Below are 25,503 nucleotides of genomic sequence, written 5' to 3'. Positions count from 1 at the left end.
TGAGTGACAGTAACAAAGCAGCATCTGAATGATAGTTGCAGAAGAGCAGCATCTGAGTGACAGCAACAGAGCAGCAGCATCTGAGTGACAGTTACAGATAGCACCATCTGAGTGACAGATCAGTAGCATTTGTGTAACAATTAGAGATCAACAGCATCTGTGTGATAATTACAGGACAGCAGCATCTGAGTGACAATTACAGATTAGCAACATTTGAGCGGCAGTTAGAAATCAGCAGCATGTGAATGATAGTTACAGAGCAGCAGTATCTGGGTGACAGTTACAGAGCTACAGGCCCTCTCCTGATATCTTTCATATCTTTCTACTGAGCCTTCTCTTGAAGCTGTCCTCCCACCTTCTCATGACATCCTCTTCGAATCTCCCAAGATAACTTTCACCTGTAATCCCTGGACTCCAGCTAACTGCAACCCCTGTCTACCTTCAATCATTTCTGACCTCCGGAAATAGCACAAACTCCTTCCACTGATCCTATGGAAATCCTTTAGACTGCTAATTCTGGAACACAAGTCCCCTCCCCTGGACCCTCCTGAACTTACCCTGATCCTCCCTGATATCCTGAGATTACTGGAACTTACCTGGAACCTACCTTAACTTATGTCACGCACCAGATCCATTTTCCCCGCAGTTGGGGTCCAGTGCACCTACCTGTCCCCTCCTGCAGCAGCTCACCTCTCGGTAAACTGCACAGTGCTCTTACTGGCGGGCGCTATCTTGCCGGCGATTCCACGTAAGCACATACCTGGCTTTTATAATTTTCCTTCATTCAAATCATTGATTGATTGCCGGATAGCTTCATCTATAAAAGGCACCTCTTACCTCCCCAATATCAACAAGATCACCTCAATTCCCTCTCTCCTTTTCTCCTGTCCTTTCTGTAATTCCAGCAAACTGTGCACTATCCACATCATTTTCATTTCTTAACGTTCTTGCCATCACAGAAACCTGGCTTTCTCCCACTGATCCAGCTTCCCCACTGCTCTCTTCTACATGGGCAGAGGCGGGCTGGGCCTGGGGGCAGGGGGACATCGGGTCCCCGGGCCGCTCTGTCTGACAGCTATTTGGGCTGCCCCCCCTGTTAAAAACAATATTTAATGAATACTACAAGCGGCCACATCACAAGACATGCAATGCGGCCCGCCTGTGCGCCCCCCGGGCTGAACTTTGCCAGCCCGCGCCTGTACGTGGGCCTCTTTTTCATCCACTTCGTCAGACCTGATGACCATCCAGGCAATGGGGTGGGCATCCTTCAATTCCCCAATTGTATCCTTTCATTCTCCTCATTTGAAGTCCACTGTATCTGTCTCTTCTACCAGATCAATCTCCATTTTTCAGTCATCTACCAACCTCCCAGTCCCACTTCCCAATTTCTTGATAATTTTGCTGCCTGGATTCCCAACTACATCTCTTCAGAACTTCCCTCCATCATCCTAGGTGACTTTAAAATCCCCATTGACAACCCCACAGACCCAACGTCCATCGAACGTCTTGCCCTTTCTTCCTCCTTTGGCCTCTCACATTGGACCTCTTCCTCCACACACTGTCTTGGTCACCCCCTCTACCTTGTCCTCTCCCATATTGTGAGCTTTCTGACTTCTCCAACTCTCCGTTCCCACTCTCTGACCACCATCTCCTCTCCTGCACCAATCTTTCCTCCTCTCCTGAGCCCCTCCCCATGCCAAAATGTACTTTTCTATGTAATCTTGATGCTCTTGATCCTGTCTTTTTCGCCTCTTCGTTTGAAACTCTCCTCTATTCACACTGGCCTGTCCCAACCAGGCCTTCATCTATAACTACACCATCACCAACGCTCTTAACTCTGCTTTCCCCACCTCTTCTCTGTCCACCTTCATCACTCTAAACCCCATCCTTGGCAGTCCAAATTCACCCGGTTCCTTCAAATATGCAAACATACCACCAAATATCACTAGAGGAAATCTCATTCCTTTGCAGAATTCCTTTATTTAAAGCTCATCCTCTCATCCAACTATTCCACCCTCTCTCTCGCTAAACAATCCTTCTTCAAGTCTCTCATTTCTTCACAGTCCTCCAATCCTCGCCGCCTGTATGCCACTTTCAACACACTCCTTTGCACTCTTCTCCCATCCTTCCCTAATGTTACTCTTTTTTCACTACCAAAATTGAGGCTATCAGACACGACATCATCTCCTCCATCACTCTTCTGCCACCCATACCACTACACCCTTCTCTCCCTCCAGTCACCACCTCTTGTGCTCCCTCTGCCCCACTACAGATGGCTAAGTATATTCTCTTACATTATCCTCTCCACCCTGAAACTACCCCCTGGATCCCAGATCACCTCCTTCACTCCTTCTCCCCCACTGATTGTTCCCATCTTGCTCACCTCTTCCATCGGTCCCTCTTCAATGGCACCTTGCCCTCATCCTTTAAACATACAATGAAAAAAACAATCTTGACCCCACTTCACTCTTTCACTAACACCCCATTTTTCCTATCCTCTTTGCCTCCAAAATACTTGAGTGGCTTGTCTACAACCATCTCAGCAGCTACCTCTCTGACAATTCATCTCCATCTCTCCATCTCTGACAACCTCATCTCCATTCACGCTCCATCCCGCCCTCTTCGTTCGGCTAACGACCGCCGCCTCTCTTCCCCCCTGGTTACCTCCTCCCATGCTCGCATCCAAGACTTCTCCCGCTCTGCCCCCCTCCACTGGAACCAGCTCCCCCGCTCCATCAGAACTTCCCCCAACTTGTCCAGCTTCAAACGGGCCTTAAAAACCCACCTCTTCTTTAAAGCCCTTCAGTCCCCCACCCATTGACCTCCTCCCAGTCTCCCCCTACCCCCCTCCCTCTCCTGTCCCCCTCCTACTTCCCTCCTTTTCATTCTCCTCTCCCCCCCCCCTCCGTCCCTGCCTCCTCCTACCATTGTGTCTCTGTCCGTCCTACCCTCCCCTTAGATTGTACGCTCCTCCGAGCAGGGCCTCCTCTCCTTCTGTTCTCCACCACCTTAACTCTGCTCTCCAGCTCCTTGTCTCCTCCGCGAGGTCCTCCGGCCCCTGTCTCTACCCCGCTGGGGGCTCTCACCTCTAATCTAGCTGTTCATTGAGCTTCTGAGTTACTGTGATTTCTGTTAACTGTACTGTGCTGTCTCACCCTGTATCGTGTTTCTGTCTGTCCCTGTACGGCGCTACGGATACCTAGTGGCGCCCTATAAATAAAAATTAATAATAATAATAATAATTCCCTCCATGATCCTCTCCAATCTGACTTTTGTCCCCTACACTAAACAGAAACCTGCCTTGACCAAAGTCACCAACGATCTTGTCTTGGCCAAATCCAAGGGCCTCTTCTCCCTGCATATTCACCTAGGCCTCATTGTGGCCTTTGACACCGTGGATCACCTGCTCCCACTCCACACCCTTCACACCTTTCTGACACCATCCTTTCGTGGTTACTTCCTACATTTCCAACCCATCCATCATTCCCGTAGGAGTTCCACAGGGTTCTCTCCTTGTCCCTCTGCTCTTTTCTCTGTACACCTCCTCCCTGGGTGAGAATATCAGTTCCTTCAGCCTCCAGTACCACCGCTATGCCAATGACACTCAACTCTACCTCTCATCTCCTGATCATTTCCATTCACTACTCTCTTGGGTGGCAGTTGCCACTCTGCCATCTCCTCCTGGATGTCCTTACACTTTCTTAAACTTAATATGGCCAAAACTGAACTCATTGGGCCTGATTCATCAAGGTACGTATCTGACAATTTTGAGCCCATCAAACGCGAAATCACTCTGCACATGCCTAGAACAGGCAGATGTGGCCATAACATAAATTCTGTGCGCTGGCGAGCACATGGCACACATGCTACAGCCCACTACGGGGAGTAAACTGGGTGGGGAAGAGGTCTGTTGCTGTTGCCATTTTACAGTAGGGACATGCCAAAGTTGAGCGCACGCAGCCTCGGCCGTATTTGGCTCTGCGGCCGTCAAAGTTACTTGTTTTTCTGCCGTATCTTTTGCATCAGTTCTAGGGCTAGTCTAAGTACAGTTAGCGGGACCCGCAGCCTCTATACAGGGTAAAAAGATGTAAAAATGGGTTGCCCACCCACCTCCTATCGATATTGCCCCTTGTACTACCAGCATAGTGCTGGTAACTGCAAAAATGGGGGGCGTGCATGAAGGCCCCCCGATTTTACTAGCACTAGGCAAGCCAGCAAGGAGTGGTGGCACTATAGCAGGGGGTCCTCTTGCCATAATGAAAACCAGCCCCAGGGGCTGAATTCCCTAGCGAGTGGGCTCCACAAAAAAAACTCTGGAAACTTGCATTGTGCTAATTTTCATATAATCGGGGGGACCGCACCCAATTTTGCGAGTACTAGTACTAGGCTGGCAGCACAGGGGATAAAAATGTTAAGGTGGGAACCCCACGCATTTTTTAAAAAAATTATATTTACCACCACTGTATAGAGTCTGCAGCTGTAATAACCCAGTGGCTCTGCAGGAGCTGAAAGGTACATACGTACCTGCAGTGTCTTGTGTAGTAGGGCTGAACAAAGCAGCCCAGCACCAGAATTCAACAGGGTACGTATCTAGAGATTCGTCCATTGAGGAATTCGGGAGTGTACAAAGCCTACATATGTGTGTATAATACTGAACGCGGGTTGCGCTCAGAATGCATGCATTAATGAATCAGGCCCTTGATGTCATTGTTTTGTTTTTCACGCTGAACAATAACAATATTAATTTTTGAAGATTGTTATCAATATTTAACCAGTAATGTAAAAACATGTCAAACACATGGCATATTCCATTACTTAGATTTTTCAGCCTGTTTCTATTGATTTGTACACAAATAGCATGCTTTATTATTCTAAAAAAAATTATTTATGGACAAATCAGAACTGAGTAAACAATAGGACCAGCTAAGAGCTCACTTTGCATCAGCAGCTTAATAGAGCTAGTTTAGCATCGCACTTCAGGGATTTTTGTTTTGCCAAGCAAGGATTACTTGGCTCAATGCATGTATGAAGACCCCTGGATGTTTTTGGGTTTTTGTTTTTCCAAGTAAAGGTCGTTTGGATCTATTTCAGATGAAGATCCTTGAATGTGGATGAGCAATAAATATGGTGAATGAGGGATGTTTTGAGATGTTTTTATTTCAATTAAAGTAATATTTACAATGGTGTGTGTTTTATTTACATTTTTGTTTTGTGCACCACAGGTCCCAGTGGGCCCTGGTTACCAGGGCATGCTGGCACTTGTGATTCCCCAAGTGCCATCATGCCCAGGTACTTAATGGCAGCCTGGCCTTGCTGTCTCCTGTAGTGTACCAGAGACAATTTTTTTTTTACTATTAAACTATTAAACCTTTTTTAATTACACCACACCCAATTCCCAGGTGTGTGGACATTCCTGTGCTTTCAGCACAGGATTGTGTACCCCTAATGGAGATGGTCTGCCTTTTTTGTGGGCTCAATCGTGCCGACCAGCCTGGGAAATGATTTGTCATTATGGCAGGAAGACCACACGCTTGAGGGTTTCCCAGTGGTTGGCAAAGTCTATAACTGACAATAGTAAATTCGAAGAGACCCCAAACTTTTTGTCCCACCAACATGTAATTCTGCTGTTTTTGTTTAAATGTATTGCAGTCGTTATTACCATTTTCACATTTCCTATGGTTACATTACTATCAATGACATTGAAATTGAGTTGGAATTAAGCAATTTCATTTTGGGGTTTTATATCAATAAAATGGTTAGGGCCACCAGGTATATGAATAGTGTCCATTATGTAGTCAGTGAGAAGAGTAACCAGATTCTATTTAACTCTACACTTACCAATGTTTCAAAAGACATAAAGAGTACAGTACTAAAGCACTGGCATATACTACAGACTGACCCGTTATTGCCACCAATCGTTGACAGCAAACCACTGCAGGTCACTTGTGTGCACTGATTGCCAGATGCCAACCTGCTTTACTATTACTTGCACAGATTTGGGTTGCTTTCAATGTATTTGATGCATAATCTATAGTTACTGCCTCACCAGTAAGACTATCTTCCCTATACGAGCAAAAGGACTACAATTAAATACGGATTCTATTGCATGAGGAAATTTGTAGTATATATGATCTTTTGTCCATGTGGCTTACATTATGTTGGGAAGACAGAACGGAAATCTGATCAACCTGTGGCCACATAATTCTTGAACATATTCTAGGCACTTTCTGCTACAAATGGGACTGGGATAGAGGGTTTAGGGGTCTTGTCCTCTTACAATTAAAGGTGAAATTCATTTGCCATTTAAATACAATTTCACCAACAAAAAAAACCTCAATGAAAACATCCCATTAAGCTGCTTTTTGTGATATTTTTATCACTGTATATTTTTTACCTTGGGCTTGAGAGTTAAAATTGCCACTGACATCTTTTATGCTAGAACTCTGTTGGACTTGATTATTTTCTTTATATATATTATCGCCATGTAGAGTCTTTATATATATTATGGCTATGGCTCACCTTGAGAAGGATAATAGTATGTGCTTTAGCTTCTCTTATTTATTACTACCACTTTTGGAGTTGGCAGTATATATTGTTTTTCCCCATTGTGACCAGTTAGATTTAATGCTCTTATAATTATACCTATTCAAGCACTTACTACTGTTATTTGAATAACTGCAGTGTGTCAATTCATTCCAGTTTTTATTTTACTTATATTAACAAAGTATTTTTATGTTCACTTTTTAATCATGCAAATTACAAGTTATGCATATATTAATCTATACAAAATTCCACGTGCAAACGACTTGTTCATTTTGTAAACTATTTTATGTGTCCTGAGCAGTCATTATTCATGCTGCACTCCAGGTTACAGGTAAACATTCCTATTTGCTCAATTCCATAATTATTTCATTAGTTGCAGTCATTCACTTTCACACTCTAATTAAATTTATACAGCATACACATTTGTGTATATGTAAAAACCTTTGTGTTGGTTGTTGGTCTACTTGCTTTACTTTGCTTATTCACACATTCACTCTTTCCATCTATGGATTGTAAGTTTAAACATATTCAAAAACCTATAATTACATCGGCTGTACTCCGATTTGTTTGTGTAGCAAAAGACTTGTGTGATTGGTTCATTGTTTAAAGTGCTGGCCAGCTCCCACACACATTCTCAAAATCATTTAATTAAGCTGAAAAATAAAAAAAATTAGATATTCCTGGAAAGACCGACACATGATCTAAGTGGGGAAACGGTTAAAGAACAATAATTGGGTTCAAATATAAGTCTGTCAGTTATAATTCTGCTTAAAGTCACCAGATGATCTAGCACTGCTTATTATTTGCTTTCCTACATATCTTTTTACCCTGACAGTGACTTACAGGGGTGGTGAACCCTCCACAAGAACAGGGTAAAAGAAGCAATACAAGCTGAGAAAATGACTAATAATAGTATACTGAATTCAGTTATAAGACTAATGCCATAGCTCCCTCATCTTCACATTAATGATCAATTTACCATTTTTGACATTTCGGTGTTACTTACAGATATTACAGGTATCATGCCATCATAGTTATATTAGAATATGAAATAAAGATACAGCCGCTGGATATGACCTGTTCATAAGCAGACAAGCTTATCAGCTAGGTCTAAATAAAAAACACCTGTCTGATCATCAGGCTTTTTAAACCATCTAGAGGGTATATTTACTAAACTGCGGGTTTAAAAAAGTGTAGATATTGCCTATAGCAACCAATCAGATTCTAGCAGTCATTTGGTAGAATGTACTAAATAAGTGATAACTAGAATCTGACTGGTTGCTGTAGGCAACATCTCCAGTTTTTCCAACCCGCAGTTTAGTATGTATACCCCTAGGGGTTTGACTCGAAGAGAGTGTTTAGGAGATATTTGTGGCATTTTTCTGTAGTATTGAATTAATCTGCTCTTACTGACCCATCTGTACGTCTTTGCCACGGTACCAGGTTGCTAACAAAAAAAGACGTTTTCAGAGTGTACTGATTGTTTCTACCTTTAAAAATAATCCTATTTTTATCTTACACAAAAATTGATAATAAAGTTTAAAACACAATTTTATTTATTTCACCAGTAGCTATCAAGCTTTGATTATGCATAAGGCTTGTATGAGCTGCTGAAATATGTACAGTATGTGGTTTATATGATGCACTTTTGTTTGCAGGCAATATCTACAAGAACTTTTTATGCTGTTTAACTATTTGATAAAGTGTGAAACAGGACTGAACACGATAAAAACACTGCATTTCAGGCAGGGTTGTGTAAAAGAGGAAAGGAAACTCGGGTCTGGTTAAGAGAGTCAATATTTTAAAATAAGCTAACACTTTGCTTATAAGCAGGTTCATCTAAGAACATTGTGTTCTGTCTAGGTAGACTTTATGTACCACAATCCATAATTATAATTTATTGTATTTAAAATACTCATCTTCTGAAGATCTCACACAGCCTGGAGAAGGTTAATGAAAGTGGTGTGTTTATACAGTATATAGAACAGGAATTGTTCTGGTCAGTACTGAATGTAGAAGCATTACCAGGAACAAATCTTGAAAACATTAGAACTGTCCCTGGAAAATAGACACAGTTACCAACTCAGCTGGGAGCTATTTACCCAGGTTTAGGAAGTATTAGAAATTATGCATCATGACAGGCAATTCAAACTTTTCCTGTTAAATATAAGTCATTGAATGAAAAAAATTGTCTCTGTATGATAAGGCATGTGGATCCATGAAATAAACAGTAATGACAATAACTCCAATATGCTAAACTTCCGTACATAATAAAATGTTTTCCTATACAGTAGTAGAATAAAAGTTGTACAAGAGTGAATTTGCCACCTGTACATTGTAGGCACAGAATCTCTGTCTCCCTAATGAATACCCCATCCAATCTCACTATATATATATATATATATATATATATATATATATATATATATATATATATATATATATACTTATTTAAAAGAAGAAGTTTGTTTGTTGGGGAGGAATATCATTGACACCCCTGCACCGATTGGTATGAGACCAATGCAAGCTGGTTAAGTTGGATCCTGGCCAGGTTTTAGGGGGGTTAGGGACCCGGCAGGACCTCCCGTTGATGGATGCTGGGCGTAACTTTGACCCAGGGAGTCTGTTCTGAACCTTCCACTGGATGGATTTATATGTAAACTTCACAGACTGGTAACATTGGATCCAAGAACACATACTAGCGGGTTGAGGTCCCGGTCGCACAGGGCAGAACTTTGAACCGGAGAGCCTTTTCTGAGCCTTCCAATGGATTGACTTGAATGAAAACTTCATATATGTCAGACGCCCCCACTTACTTGCACCTGGTCGCCATTCTGCTGCCACAAGCATGAGACTGGAAGGCTTTAAGGAAAAGGTGGGTTTTTAATGTTCGTTTGAAAGAGGACAGATTAGGGGAAGTTCTGATGGAGCGGGGGAGCTTGTTCCAATGGAGGGGAGCGGCGCGGGAGAAGTCTTGGATACGTGCGTGAGAGGAGGTAATCAGAGAGGAAGAGAGGCGACGATCTTTGGACGATCGCAGTGAGCGGGAGGGAGTGTGAATAGAGATAAGGTTAGAGATGTAGGGAGCAGTGGAGTTGGCGAGGGCCTTGTAAGTCAGAGTGAGGAGCTTGAAAAGGATTCTGTAGGGGAAGGGGAGCCAGTGAAGGGCTTGGTAGAGTGGGGATACAGAGGTGGAACTGTGAGAGAGGAAAATAAGCCTAGCAGCGGCATTAAGTACAGATCTGAGGGAAGCGAGATGAGAGAGGGGGAGGCCGATAAGGAGAAGGTTGCAGTAGTCCAAGCGGGAGATAATCAGAGAGTGGTCGAGAGATTTGGTGGCATCCTGGGAGAGGAAGGGCCGAATGCGGGCAATGTTGCGAAGCTGGAAACGGCAGGATTTGGCGAGAGAGTGAATGTGAGGGGCAAAGGAGAGAGAGGACACCTAGGCAGCGGAGTTGGGGAACAGGGGAGATAGATGAGTTGTCAACAGTGATGGAGAGGTCAGAGGGGAAGGAGGTACGAGAGGGAGGAAAGACAATGAGTTCAGTTTTAGCAAGATTGAGTTTAAGAAATCTAGAGGACATCCAGGAGGAGATGGCAGAGAGGCATGCGGATACCCTGGAAAGAAGGGAGGGAGAGAGATCCGGAGAGGAAAGGTAGAGTTGAGTGTCATCAGCATAAAGGTGGTACTTGAGGCCGAAGGAGCTGATGAGTGCACCCAGAGAAGAGGTGTATAGTGAGAATAGTAAGGGTCCAAGGACAGAGCCCTGAGGGACCCCGACTGGAAGGGAGGAAGAAGGGGAGAGAGAATCAGAGGTGGAAACAGAGAAGGAATGGTCGGCAAGGTAAGAGGTGAACCAGGAGAGGACGGTACCGGAGAGGCCAATGGACTGAAGGGTGTGAAGCAGGAGGGGGTGGTCAATGGTGTCAAAGAGAGGTCGAGGAGAATCAGGAGGGAGTAGTGGCCCATGGCTTTAGCCGAGAGGAGATCGTTCGTAACTTGAGCCAGGGCAGTTTCAGTGGAATGGAGGGGGCGGAAGCCTGATTGGAGAGGGTCAAGGAGGGAGTGTTCAGAGAGGTAGGTGGAGAGACGGTTGCAGACAAGTCTCTCGAGTATTTTGGAGGCAAATGGGAGAAGGGAAATGGGGCAGTAATTAGAGAGTGAAGTGGGGTCAAGATTGGGTTTCTTGAGAATGGTTGAGACGAGAGCATATTTAAAGGCGGAGGGGAAGATGCCGGTGAAGAGGGACAGATTAAAGAGGTGAGCGAGGTGGGAGCAGGTGGAGGTGGAAAGCGAGCGAAGAAGGTGAGAAGGGATGGGGTCCTGGGGGCAGGTAGAAGGGGGGGAAGAAGAAATGAGAGAGTGGACTTCCTCACCCGAGGTGGGGCGGAAGGAGAGAAGGAGTTGGTGGCTGGGGGGAGAGGGGGGGAGAGTGGAGGGGGGAGGAAGGGCAAGGGGGGGGTGGCGGAAGAGTGGGTGGAGGAGGAGATTTCAAGTCTGATGGCCGCGATTTTAGAGGAGAAAAAGGAGGTGAAGTCAGTGGCAGATAAGGAGGAAGGGAGGGGGGGAGGTGGGGGAGACAGGAGAGTGTTAAAGGTAGCGAAGAGGTGGCAGGGGTTTCAGGACTGGGAGGAGATGAGGGATTTAAAGAAGGATTGCTTAGCGAGCGAGAGGGCAGAGCTGTAGGAGGAGAGGATAAACTTGAAGTGGAGGAAATCAGCCAGGGAGCGAGATTTTCTCCAGTGGCGTTCGGCAGTACGAGAGCATTTTTGGAGGAAACGGGTAAGTTTGGAGTGCCAGGGTTGGGGATTGGACCAGCGAAGGTGGATGGGCTGCGCATCAAGGGCGGAGGAGAGGGTTTGGTTATAGAGGGAGGCCGCCTGATTAGGGCAGGACAGGGTGGAAAGGGGAGAGAGGAGAGTTTCGAGAGAAGAGGATAGAATAGCAGGATCAAGGGTGTCGAGATCGCGCCTGGACCGGGAAGATTTGGGTGGGGAGAGGGGTGCAGGAGTAGAGGAGAGAGAGAATGAGAGGAGATGGTGGTCCGAGAGTGGAAAGAGGGAGATAGAGAAGTCGGACAGACTGCAACGGTGAGAGAAGACAAGGTCAAGGGAGTGACCAAGGCAGTGGGTAGAAGAGGAGGTCCATTGGGAGAGGCCAAGGGAGGAAGAAAGGGCAAGGAGTTTGACGGAAGCAGGGTCGGTGGGGTTGTCAATAGGGATATTGAAGTCGGCAAGGATAATGGAGGGGATGTCAGAGGAGAGGTGGTGTGGGAGCCAGGCAGCAAAGTTGTCAAGGAAAAGGGAGGAGGGCCCAGGGGGGCGGTATATGACAGAGACACGGAGATGGATGGGGTAGAAGAGACGGATAGAGTGGACTTCAAAAGAGGAGAAGGAGAGGGAGGGTTCAGGAGGAATGAGTCTGAAAGTACAGGTGGAGGATAGGAGAATGCCCACTCCTCCGCCTGGGCGGTCTCCAGGTCTGGCAAAGTGGGTGAGGGAGAGGCCGCCATAGGAGAGAGCGGCAGGGGAGGCAGTGTCGGAATCGGTAAGCCAGGTTTCGGTAATGGCAAGAAGGTTAAGAGAGTTAGATAAGAAGAGGTCATGGATAGAGGGGAGTTTGTTGCGGACGGATCTAGCATTCCAGAGGGCACAGGAGAAAGGGAGGGAGGGGAGAGGGGAGATGGGGAAAAGGTTGGCAAGGTTAGCGGTGCGCGGGGGAGTGCGGGGACAGGAGCGGGAAGTTGGGCGAGGTGAGAGTATGGGCATGGCAAGTGAACAGGGAGGCATGGTGAGGTGAGGGAGGGGTGGGGGAGGAGTGGAAGAAGTAGGGGGGACCGAAGAATCGTCTGAAGCAGAGGGGCGGGAGAGGAGGACAGGGGGAGTCAGAAGAAATGAATACACTTTGTCAAATTAAGGCTATTACCAGTTAGAGCATTGCATTAAACAAATCTAAGTTAAGCTATCATGTAAATTTTTAAAATGACATTACTAGCAATCTCACTTCTTTGAATCTCACCCCTGAGATCCTCTGATAGACATGGCTGCCACCTTTGCAGATTGCTCCAGCAATGCTGGAGCTGCAGGACAGAGCGCCTACAGTTCAGCTGGAACCTTATTCGTCTCCTCACAGAATAATAAGCACAAAGCTTATCTTCATTTGTGATGTACCGCCCCATAGGCCGGTGCAAATCATCCATGGTGGCAGTGAGTATGTAGCAGACCTTATGTTTGCAAGTGAATGACTCTTCAACATTCAGCACTGTGATTTGTTCTCGGTACACGTATAGGTGTTGGTACATTACTCGCGGATCCCTTCAATTCCGTATGTAAGATGCCTGTCGCCTGTCAATTATTTTTGGTTTCAAAGCAATTAGGGGCGTGTCTGTCCCCTTGATAATCATACACCGACATTCGCTAGTGAATGCACCTGAATTAAATCACATTAAAACGCATCTGCATGCCTTGGGGAGATAACTCATTCAGTCCTGCCATTTTGTGACTTCAGAAGCTCAGATATTTATGAGATTTTTGACATTTATGTACTTTCCTCTTCAATATTATTGGTGAGTACAATGGCCTGTCACACCAGAAGTTGGACACTAACCTCACAACTATTAATTTCACGATGACAGAAAGCCACAACATCTTTTCATGTTTCACTGACCTGGTTTGCCACTATGTCACTTCCAACTTTCCTACCCATGTGTCCCAAGTCTACTCTTCTTTCCCATTATCTCAATAATTATCCTAGCCATCGGACTGATTTAACCACACCAGACCCTTGGCCCCATCTTGCACCATTTTCCCCTATTTATAGTCCCCACTTTTCACCTGCTGCCCCACTACCCTTACCAACACAAATCTAGCTACTCTCTGCTGACCCAATGACCTCTGCTTTTTCTACACAGTCTTCCACATCACGGGTAACCAGACGCCAGGTGCTCAAAACTGCCGCATTTACTATAGGGCGGTATGAGACGGCGATGTAAAATACCTGGCGATGTGTGGTTGATTGAAAGCAGCTACACCGCCAGTGATTTGGTCAAAACCGCCATAAAAATTACAGTTTTTTTTACACCTGCTTCTGAATGGCATGAGTTATCTTGCCATTAAGAGCATAACATGAGGCATCATTGACTTAGAAATTATGAAGCAATCATTATTTATTGATTAAGGGGCAAAAATCATCAAAACTTGTCTTTAAAGCTATTGCCGCTTTAAATTTATCAGGCACTATTGCCAGATACCGTTGATTTGCAAAAATCGCTATTTGATATATTTACTATATAGTAGAGAAAAAGCAGGATTCTGTATAACTGTGAGCAGCACACCCTAAAAAACAAATATTTTTCTTGCTTGTAAAATTCCAAGTGTTTCAATGTGAATGCAATTGTGTATCAGTGACGTCTTTACTACTAAGCAGCCAAAAAATAGGATGCTCTTTGACTCTGAGCAGCACATCCAAAAAAGCCAATTAGATTTCTTGCATTTAACGTTCCAAGTGTTTCAATGTGAATGCAATTATATGAGGGCAGTATCAATGATATATTTTGTACTAAGCATCCAAAAAACAGGGTGATCTTTGACTCTGACCAGAACAAACAAAAGCAGGATTCTGTATAACTGTGAGCAGCACACCCAAAAAAACAAATATATATTTCTTGCTTTTAAAATCCCAAGTGTTTCACTATGAATGCAATTGTGTGAGGGGCAGTATCAGTGACATCTTTACTACTAAGCAGCCAAAAAACAGGGTGCTGTTTGACTCTGAGCAGCAATCCCCCCCCCCCAAAAAAAATATCAATTTTTTAAATATTTTCTAAATATGAATTATATTGCGGAGCAGTGTCAGAAGAATTGTAAGGTAACAATCCCTCTTTTCCCTATCTCATTGGGTGTTCACCTGGTGTGGTGGTAGTTACAAGTAGCTTTACTCTTCTTGTCAACCATGGATCAGTCTGCAGATCAGGAGCATCCAAGTACCAGTGTGGTGCCCCAAAATCTGAGTACCCTGGGGTGTTCTATATGTTTTTAATTTGTTAATTTTTAAAAGTGTTTATAAAGATTTAAAAAAATATTTATATTTTCTTGAGGGAGAAGTGACAGTTGGGAGTGGTTGGTGGTTGCCGGGAGTAACAGGAAGGAGGAGTGTGTGGCATAGCAACAAGTCCACTAATTTTGGTAATAACTGTGAACTCCCAGAAGGCAGTGGGAAGAGGAAAGTTCTAGACTTCTGAGGGAGAGAGATCCCTGTGTCTGCATAGACTGAGAGAGAAGAACATAAGAAGGGAGCCAAAGAGAGGTGTGAGTAGAAAGGAAAGTACTGAAAACAAATAAGCAGTATAGAGATCTGTGACATCACACTAAACAGACTGAGCTATGTACTGAGAACAGTGTGAGAGGAGAGAAAATAGAGAGGTCTGTGAATACACACAAAAGAGACTGTGCAATACAAAAGATCATCAGTTTATTTGGCGTGAAAAAGTAATTTATGGGCCCCAACCACGTGCAGCACTTCTACTAAATTCCTGTGCACAGTTCAACCCAGGACTGAGTGTAAAATATGGTAACATTACCAAGATAATATTGGTGCACCAAATGTTTTAGTTGAATATTAATGTTAAGTGATTTACCTGAAAATTGATTTATTATTATATGTTAAATACTATTGTGCTCTATGTTGATCAAATGAGTGTTTTGTCATTGCCAATGAGTTGAAGGGGTCAGTGGCTTACCAAAATTATCTTTACCGCATTATTATTAAACCCAAGTTATTTGACCAATCCTTGTCCCTCTCATTGAAGTATTTATCTCCTGACCACCGGATGTCCGAATAAAAAAGAACCTGACTCGTGTCTGGAGGACAAGGTAAGGGAAGGAAATCCCATCAGTACTCGACCACCACACCGGTACTGGCAGTTGTAGTACTTTTTTGGCCTTTACTAGTAAAAAAGGTCAGAAAGTGTAATAAATCATGCTCAAAATACATGTGCTGTCAGTCTCAAAGAAAACATCAACTCTTGATGTAAGGATTAAGGGAAATGTGCCTGATGAATGTGGTGATTTGTCAAAAAAATGGAAATAGCTAACATTCCATACACCATCCGTAGTAGCAAGAAAAGACTTAGACCATGCCCGCTTTTTTCTAGTAGGGGTCGTGTTACTGCTGGTACATGTACTAGAATGCCCATTGCAAAAGAGATTGCTCAACACAGTCAAACATCTTCCTTTACTTCCCATGCACCACCTTCACTCTCAGAGTGTAAGTCTTTCACCTCCAAAACAGCCACATCAGTGCATAAAGAGAGCACTGAGGTTGAAGAGCAACTTGGGCACTCAAAGAACCCTGAGGAGAGTCTTAGGGTATCCATGAGTGCTTTTTCTGTTTCAGACTCTGACACTGTAATTACGGAGCAACCTCCTTACCAATTTCTCAACCATTTGGAAATGTGAGGATGAGTAGTAAGGATAAGTAAGGCAGCCACCACCTCATTCCCTTGATAAATGAATTGTCAGGACTTAATTCCCAAAAAAGCATCTCTTGTGTTTGTAAATATTTTTAGCTGAACCCAGACAACATTTGTCAAGGCATCTGTAGCCTTTATGATGCCACAATAAGTAAAGGTAGGGACATTGATTATCTATGCACCACCTCCCTGTTACATCATTTGCAGTAAGTTACATCCAGTAGTTTTTCAAAAGGTGGAAAATTGTGTATAGCAACAAGCAGCCAAACATCAACAAGCAGCCGAATGGCTAGACACCTCAAGCATTCTTCACTATCAGCACCTTCATCATTATTCAGCATCCAATTTTCAAATTCACCCTTGTGCACTACAGCTGCTGTTGGGGGTGATAGTTCTATACAGAAGGGGGCCAAGAAGAGTAAGCATAGTTTTAAATAATTGTCTGTGAATCAAGCATTTGCAAGAGGGACCAAATATGACAGTCAGCATCCTGTTGCACAGCGGATCACTAAAGCCGTGACAGCTATGTTAGCATTTGAAATGTGTCCAATTTCTGTCATTAATGCATCAGGTTTAACCCGATTATTTGAGGTCTTGATTCCACGCTACCAAATTCCATCTCTATTCCATTTCTCAAGAACAGCAATACCTTAGCTGTACCAGGAGGTTAAAGAAAAAGTAATTTCAGTCCCTAGAAAATACCACTGTACAGACTATCCATTTAACTATGGATAAGTGAACAACCGATACTAGTCAAACAAAAGACTGCATGGCCATGACAGCCCACTTGATAGGTGTAGCACCAGCAGTAGCATTGCCGGTAACTTCATCATCATCCTCCTCATCTTTCAGCATAGTAGTGCTAGCACACAATGCCTGGTCATTCACAGCTAAGAGACATACTGGTGTCAATCTATTGGAAAACTCAGGAATGTCATAGCAAAATGTTTCACCCCACTAAGTCTCTGACTTCCTTATTGTCGATAATGTAGCGAACATTGTATGTGCATTACGATTGCGTGAATTTCAACATGTACTATGCGTTGCACATACAATAAACTTAGTGGTGCAGAATGTCTTAAAAAATTAGAGGTCAGTGCAGGAGATTCTGTCCGTGACTCATAAAAACTCTGCCCATTTTTGAAATTCTGTGACTGCATGTAGAACATTGCAGCAGCTGCAAAAAAAAAATAACATCTGCAATGTCACCTACTGAAACAAGAGGTAGTAGCAAGGTGGAATTTTTCACTTTAGATGCTTCGGCGACTAAAAGAACAGCAACAAGCCATCAAGTCCTTCACATCAAGCCATGATATAGTGAAAGGGGGACATGCTACCTTACTCCAGAACATTGAGAATTCTTCCTGTTTTATGCAAGCTAGTGAAACCATTTGAAATTGTAACTTGACCATACTTACATTTCCTTGTAGCATAATTTTGTTTTTACTTACAATTTAGTTTTTTCTTCCTCCCTTTTAACCTCCTATGCTAAACCAGCTGTTTATTATATGTACGTCTTAATTTCCTTTAGCTTGCTATTAATCTGCCTGTTTTTGTTTTTTCTGAACTATGCTATTTCTTACTTTATTTGTACACTTTGTTGCTTTTTAGCTTCCTACTGTAACTTGTTCTTTAATAGTCTACTTGCTGTATGGCCAGGGGCCCCAAGAGGGGGCGAGGGCAGGTACAAACGCTGGAGAGCCCTGATCCTGCAGTCTGATAATTATTTTTTATTTATTTACTTTTAAAAGTTTTTGTGTGGAAGGGGGAGGGGGGGCACAAATGGGTGAGGTAGGGGTGTTTAGGGGGAGGAAGCTCCTAGAGGCAGCCATTCCTCTTATAAACTTACAATTGTGTTTCATTATCTGACCATTTCCAGACATATTGATATATGTGATTATTTTTATCACATATATTTTGCTTGTTAAATGATGATATACTGATTATCAGTGTTGTGTACTGTGTTCACTTATTATTTTCCATGTTTAATATAACTATACATTTTCCAAACAAGTCCCACCATTCCAAGATCCATACAAGAAGCCAGTACTAGGTTGTGAAAGCTGTAATAACAGGTAGGTGAGAGCAACATCATTTTGATACATAATATATCATGCCAAAAGAGGAGCAGCCACACTCCATGTTGGTCACGACTTCATCACTATGTGGCCACACCCGCCACATCTCTTCTCCTACTATGTGTGGAGGGTGGGGAGAATGTTGCTGTACAAGGGTTCCAATTTCCTCTTGGCAGCCCTGTGTATGGCTTCACTCATACACTGACAACTTGTAGTGTGTGTAACTACAATGTTTAAGTGCAAGTGAATGGTACTAGTGAAGAAACTCTCCCTGACTACCACCTTAGAGGCACCACCATGAAAACATAGACCGTCAGCAAACCGGAGCAAACAGAACACAATACATTAATTCACAATTACTTTAGGATTTTTCACTTAAGAAACAAGAAGTTATTCGAAAAAACATTCTTTTTTTTTAAATCCAGTATTTTTATTGACATTTTTTAAGATATAAACATACTTAACAACAAAAAGAAAAGAAAAACAATCGCATACATATCGGAATTAAATGACGGAATTTACAAGATTACATTAAAGCATAATAATAATAAATGTGCTATATTCATTCAGGATCATACATCGTAAATGCTTATACATAAGTATGTTACACATGCAGGGTTTATTACATGGACTCAGATACTTATTATAAGAACTGCGGTAGCCATACATTTAAGTAGATAGAGCATCTGTACTAGATGGCATAGGATAGAATAGAGACTCTAACCATCTGTACCATATATTCTCAAATTCATTCAGAGCCTGTCTGCTAGTATAAACAAATTTCTCGTGCCTTATGGTGGTATTGACCAGTACCTTCCAATTTTTAACCGTGGGACTCGTCGGGGCCAACCACAGCCTCGCTATACAGACCTTAGCCAACATCAATAACTGTGAAATGTACATTTTTGTCAGTTTATTAACTTTCCCCTTCAATCGGAGCCCAAAGAGACAAGTGGCCGGTGAACTAAGAGACACTTCAATTCCAGTAACCTGAATACATCTCCTGATCCTTCGCCAGAAGATTTGTATACATGAACACTCCCATAGAAGGTGCCAAAAGTTAGCATTAATCGAATTGCATTTCGGACAGTTAGGGGTAGCATCCGGGCGAAATTTTGCCAATCTAATAGGGGTAAAGTAGGCCCTGTGTAAGATAAACACCTGTATTTGTTGAAATTTTAATGATGAAGTATAACCTTTAGTACTGTCTGTAACCATTTCCCACTCCTTGTCTGATAAAGAGCCAATATCTATTTCCCACTGATTCCTCAAACCATCCAAATCATCTGCAGTGGATTCATACAGAAGACATGAATACATTCGAGAGATCAGACCTCTATAACCCAAGGCCTGTATTTGTTTCCTCAGTGGATCCACCCCAAACACCAAAGTCTCCCCTTTAAATTGTGTGTTTAGGGCGTGTCGTAACTGAAGGTAAGAATAAAACATTGTTCTGGGTACAGAGAATTCCCCAACCAACTGTTCGAAGGATTTAAGTACATTTGTATCATAAAGCTGACCTACCGACACCACACCCAACCGAGACCACTCCCTGGCCCTCTTCACTGTATTCAACTTCTCAAATTTCTTTGCCCCCCAGATAGGAGTATATGGATCAATGTCAGTTTGTTTCATTATTTTATTACAGATTGTCCAAATCTTAACTGCCTGAATCAGGAGCGGAGGAGCCCGCATATCAAGCCGCCCCACCAGCAGTGACTGTAAGGGAGTGTGATTAGAATTAAATTGGTGTACCAACACCCAATGTAGCTCATGGTAATCGGGGTCCGAAACCCATGCCTTAAGGTGGACCAATTGAGAGGCAAAATAATATAATTTCAAGTTAGGAAGTGCAAATCCACCAGAAGATCTGGATCTATACAGCGAGCTGAGCTTGACCTTAGCCCTTCCCCCTCCCCAAACCAATGAAATCAAATAGCTATCAATGCATCGGAAAATGGAGGGTGGAATATATACAGGTGACTGCTGGAGTATATATAAAAACTTTGGCTGCACCATCATCTTAATTAAATTTATCCTACCGGAGACAGAAAGTGGGAGCTTCTTCCATACATGAGTTTTTTCTTTAATGTATTTGATCTGGGGCCGCAAATTAAGTTCTACATATTCAGCGGGGGTATTAGAGATCCATATTCCCAAGTATTTGAATTTCGATGCCCATTTTAACTGTAAGCCTTCTGTCATTGTCACGGGACACTCTCATCCCAGAGGGAACATGCTAGATTTATCCCAATTAATTTTTAGGCCGGAAAAAAAACCAAATCCATCAACCACCCGCAGCAAATGTTTTAGGGAAGTGTCGTGATCTGAAAGGAACAACAGCATATCATCTGCATATAATGCCACCTTATCCTCTCTGTGCTCTGATCTAAGTCCCACAATTTCTCTATCATGCCGGATCTTACAGGCCAGCGGCTCTATTGCTAATGCAAACAGGGCCGGAGACAACGGGCATCCCTGTCTAGTACCCCGCTCTAATTGAAATTGTTGAGAAAGATGCCCATTGACACAGACCCGCGCCACTGGATGTGAATACAAAAGTTTAACCCATTTTATAAATTCCGGGCCCACTCCAAATCGGGACAATACCTCCCACAGGTATGGCCACTCCACCGAGTCAAACGCCTTGGCTGCGTCCAAGGACACCACAACTTCGCTCTCAGAAGAGGGTGACCACACCTGCAGGAGAGTATACAGCCTTCTAAGATTGATAGACGTGGATTTGCCCGGCATAAATTCCGTCTGATCCGGATGAATTAATTCCAGCACCACTCTACTTAACCTCAAAGCCAGTAATTTTGCTAGAATCTTAACATCATTTGACAAAAGTGAAATCGGGCGGTAGGACTCAGGGTACAACAAATCTTTCCCTGACTTAGGCAGCACCACCACTATTGCCTCTGCCATTGAAGGGGAAAGAGCGCCAATCTCACCCAGCTCGCTGAATGTATCCAACAACCTAGACACAAAAAAGGGCCGGTGTTTTTTATATAATTCAATTGGGATTCCATCTACTCCAGGGGCTTTACCATTAGGGAATGACATAATAGCTATATCAATCTCTTCAAGAGTAAAGGGTGAGTCCAAAAACTCCCTACTATCATCGGAGAGGACAGGAAGGGAGATACCATTCAAATACTGCTGTAACGTATCCATGTCATATCTGACCTGTGACTTATATGTATTCGTGTAATATTTATGAAATACCTCAACAATATCAGGCATCAGATACTTCTTAACCCCACTGTCATCACAGATAACCGGTACTGCTGCATCTGCCCTGTCAGATAAGACAGGAAGCTACGACTTTTTAATTTCAGCTATGCCAGCAATTAATGTCCCCCTTAGGAAAGCCTTAAAAGCGTCCCAAACTATAGGTGGCCTTGCTGTTTCCAGATTATCTACAAAGAAGCCTTCCCACTGTGTCACCAAGGTCGCTCCTGTACCCATCAAGGAGAGCCAGAAGGGATTTAATTTCCAAAAGGACTGGCCTCTATCAATTGCAAAATCAATAGATAGGCAGAGGGGCGAGTGGTCAGAAATTCCACTAGGCCTATATTCCACGCTCCTCACCAGCGGTACCAGAGAGTGTGACAGCAGAGCCAGATCAATTCTTGAAAATGCATTATGTGATGTAGAAAAGCAGGAGAATTGGACATCTTCTGAGTGCCTCAAACGCCATACATCTACTAACCCCATTTCCTCAACCAGAGCAGAAAAAGCCGATTTAGAGTTGCCAACTATAGCATTTTTCTCTCGCCATCTGTCCACCTCTCCATTTATCACATTATTAAAATCCCCTATACAAATGGCTGAAACATCTGGGAACAATGCCATGAATTCTCCACATTTACTTAACACCTCACCATTATACGGTGGGGGTATATATACAGCTAACAGAATCACCGGAACCCAATTAATGACAGCCTTCATCAGTACAAACCTTCCCCCTGCATCCACTTGAATTTTTTCCAAGGAGAAGCAGAGACGTTTATGTACCAATATAGAGACCCCTCGAGAATTAGTCGTGTACGTAGAGTGGTATGCCCTACCTACCCATGCTTTTTTAAGGGTGAGTATTCTATCACCGTGTAAGTGAGTTTCCAATAGACAAACAATATCAGGATCATTTTTTCTAATTTGTCTTAGTACAAGAGAATGTTTCACAGCATTATTTAGGCCCCGCACATTCCAGGAGAGAATTTTCAGCTCCTTATCAGATGTACCAGAATACATATAATAGTAGTCCCTCTTATCTCACTACCCCGCATCCCACACCCCTGCAGAGCATACATTGACATACTTATAAGCACATATAATCCTTGTCTATATATTTGCGATAATATTAAAACTACCCACAACTTAAATAACTTTAATACTAAACCCATACCCCCACCCTGTATACTCCACCCAACTTAAGTATACCTTAAACCCTAACTAAAATTACCTTAAGATATTCAGCAGGCGAAAAAACATTCTTACATTTGGATACAGGTCTGTATGAGCAGAAGGATTTAAATTATAGTAAGAGAATGTATGATGGAAGGAATAGAATATAGAAAGGGAGAAAGAAAGGTTAAAAGATGTGGGTGAAATGAGGGGAAGAGAAGAGTGTAAAATTAAAATGAGTCATGGAATATTATTGACAATTGTCAGTATTGTTATCCAAGTCTCCATTTAACGTTACCCAAGTCTCCATTTGTTTATCAGAAAAGCTTTCAACATCCTCCTGACATTACTAGGCAAAGCATGGACTAGAATTATGATCCCCTTCTTCTATAAATCAGTTGCTAACTCTTTACTTTTTGCTGATAAATAATAATATAACGACAATCAGCAACTTTTTCTAACATTATTTTTTAGCAATATAGACTAAAATTATAAATTTAAGTTTAAAATGGATCTCAAAAATTACGAATGAGGAATTTATATACTATTGACTTATGGCATTTATGTGTAGTTTTTTACTAATAGTAAAATGTCATATTTTTAATGGGCACTAGGGGCCTGATTTAGAGTTGGTGTATCTCTATTGTAGCTACTGAAGCCCCAGTGTAACATTATGTGCTGATGATGATCATCATCAGCATACATCTTTACTTATTAAAAATAAAAGTAAAAATTGTCCCTCTTAAAACAAGTAACCAAAACCAGTGCTATAGTAGTGGCTGACTACACCTAAAGCACAGGGCCGTCTTTCCCATTGGGCACAATAGGCAGGTGCCCGGGGGCCCTGCAGCCCAGGGGGGCCCGTCGGAGGCAGCAAAAAAAAAAAAACCTGAAACAAAAGAAGAAAATACTTACCTTGCGGTCAGCTGACGATCCGGCTCCCTCCATGGTCTCCTCCTCCATGTGGCGCTCGCAGTGCATGTCGGGCGTAACGTCATCACGCCCGCCCGATATCTATTCCAGAGCGCAATGGAGGAGGAGACCATGGAGGGAGCCGGATGGCCAGCTGACCGCAAGGTAAGTATTTTCTTTTTTTTCAGGTTTTTTTTTTTTTGCTGCCCCCGACGGGCCCCTCTGGGCTGCAGGGCCCATATATATAATAATTATTATTTTTTTTGTATATATAGGGGCCCAGGTGCACTGCTGTGCCCCGGGGGCCCAAGATGTTGATGGGATTCCTCTGCAAAAACACCAAACAGCACCAGGCTATATCAGGTTGTACACTGTTTGAGGTTCCTCTGTTGTAATGTGATATCAGCCTCGGCCTGGTCAGCATGGGGCGAAATTAACAAGGGAAATAAAGCTATGCAATAAAAACATGAATCTGCCCTGGACAACCCAGACCTGTGCTGAATAGCACTGGGACTCATCTTTGAACCACTTGATGGATGGGTACAAGGGTAATAGTTTAAAAGAAAAAATCATTAAGGTACATTTGTGGAACTACAGTTCTAAGTCCTAGCCTGCTCTGTAAGTTATTGACTGCTGGGGCATGCTGGGTTCTATAGAACTACTGGTAGCGAGGGCCTACTAGAACATTTAATTCCACAAATATACCTAATAGTAATGTAAAAAAGCACCTTAAGCAGTGATGCAAATCAATTAACTGGGTCAATTCTCAAACAGCCAATGACAACGACTTGCCTCGGATTGGCTGGACTGTGGGCAAACCGCTCTGGCTGTTTGTGTTTTGAACTCTCAGGGTCAATTAAGCTCAATAATTTGTGCTGCAGCTATATTAGGATCAAGTCCTCATCATTCAGTTTACCTTAAGATATGTGCAACGCAAAATACACGTTAGGTTGCAAATTTTTGCCCATCATTTTACACTTAATTTTGGACCTCAAAACTGCAGTCTGCTCTAAATCACCAATACCTATTTCTAAGGATAGAGATAAAAAATAATATATATATTCCTGACTGAGAGTGCCTGCCATAAACTCCTCAGTGTTTTCAATGAAAAGGGTTAAAAATGTATATTTGAATCAGAGTTTGGTCACATAGATAAACTTACAGTATGTGCTTTATCAGACTAAATATTTTGCTTACCTGCTGTGCTATAGAAGTTATTTCCTGCTGTGTTGGAACAGAATAAGAGCAATATGATGCTCTGAGCTCTGGATTTTGATGAGACTGAATTCTGTTCCACTTTGTCAACTTGTTTGTAGAAAAGGACAGAAAATAATATTTTAGCTAAACTATTCAGAATATGTAAAAAAAAACTCTTACAGAATCTTTAAGTATGTGCATATTGATCTTAATTATTTATAACAGTACAATAGTTTAATTAGGGCAACAATTTTGAGCTGTTTAGCAGAAATGAAAATAATGAAGTGTTTTTCAGCAATCCTTTCATTTATTAGTAGAATTACTGTTATGCAATATTACAATTGTAAAGAAGTGGACAAATAGGCCAGAGTGAGGTCTAAGTATATAAAGGGAAGGCACTCCAGTCTACTAATCTTTTTTGTATGAATTAAATATCATATAGATAATCAACATTTATATTCTAATTACTTGACCAAATATGCCAGAGATCAAATGTTGGTGAAATATTAAAAACACAAAAATAGAGAGTATACAAACAAAACAATGAAAGATTTAAAAACTACACAGACCCTTCAGTGTACTGTAAAATAAATATAATGGGTTTCTTGATATCACTAATACTGGGATTTGATATTTATTACATTACTGTACATCCAGTTGTGGGTATTTTCAGTGTTTTTGTACAGTTCCTGTGAGTTTAGAGCCCATTAACTTAGTTCCACCTGACCTCTTACCAGAAATATATCTTGTATTTATCAGATAAAATGAATATAGCCTATATAATAAATGTGACCTATATTGGTAATACTGATCTTTCTAATCATAGGAACACAGTAATCATCTTGCAAAGTGCGTGATTGATACAATAATAATTAGATAGATTTAAGCTCTTG

Source organism: Mixophyes fleayi, chromosome 7 (genome assembly GCF_038048845.1).
Source record: "Mixophyes fleayi isolate aMixFle1 chromosome 7, aMixFle1.hap1, whole genome shotgun sequence".
Taxonomy (NCBI): Eukaryota; Metazoa; Chordata; class Amphibia; order Anura; family Limnodynastidae; genus Mixophyes; species Mixophyes fleayi.
The sequence above is the reverse complement of the archived record's forward strand: the minus strand, read 5'-3'. Positions refer to the sequence as shown.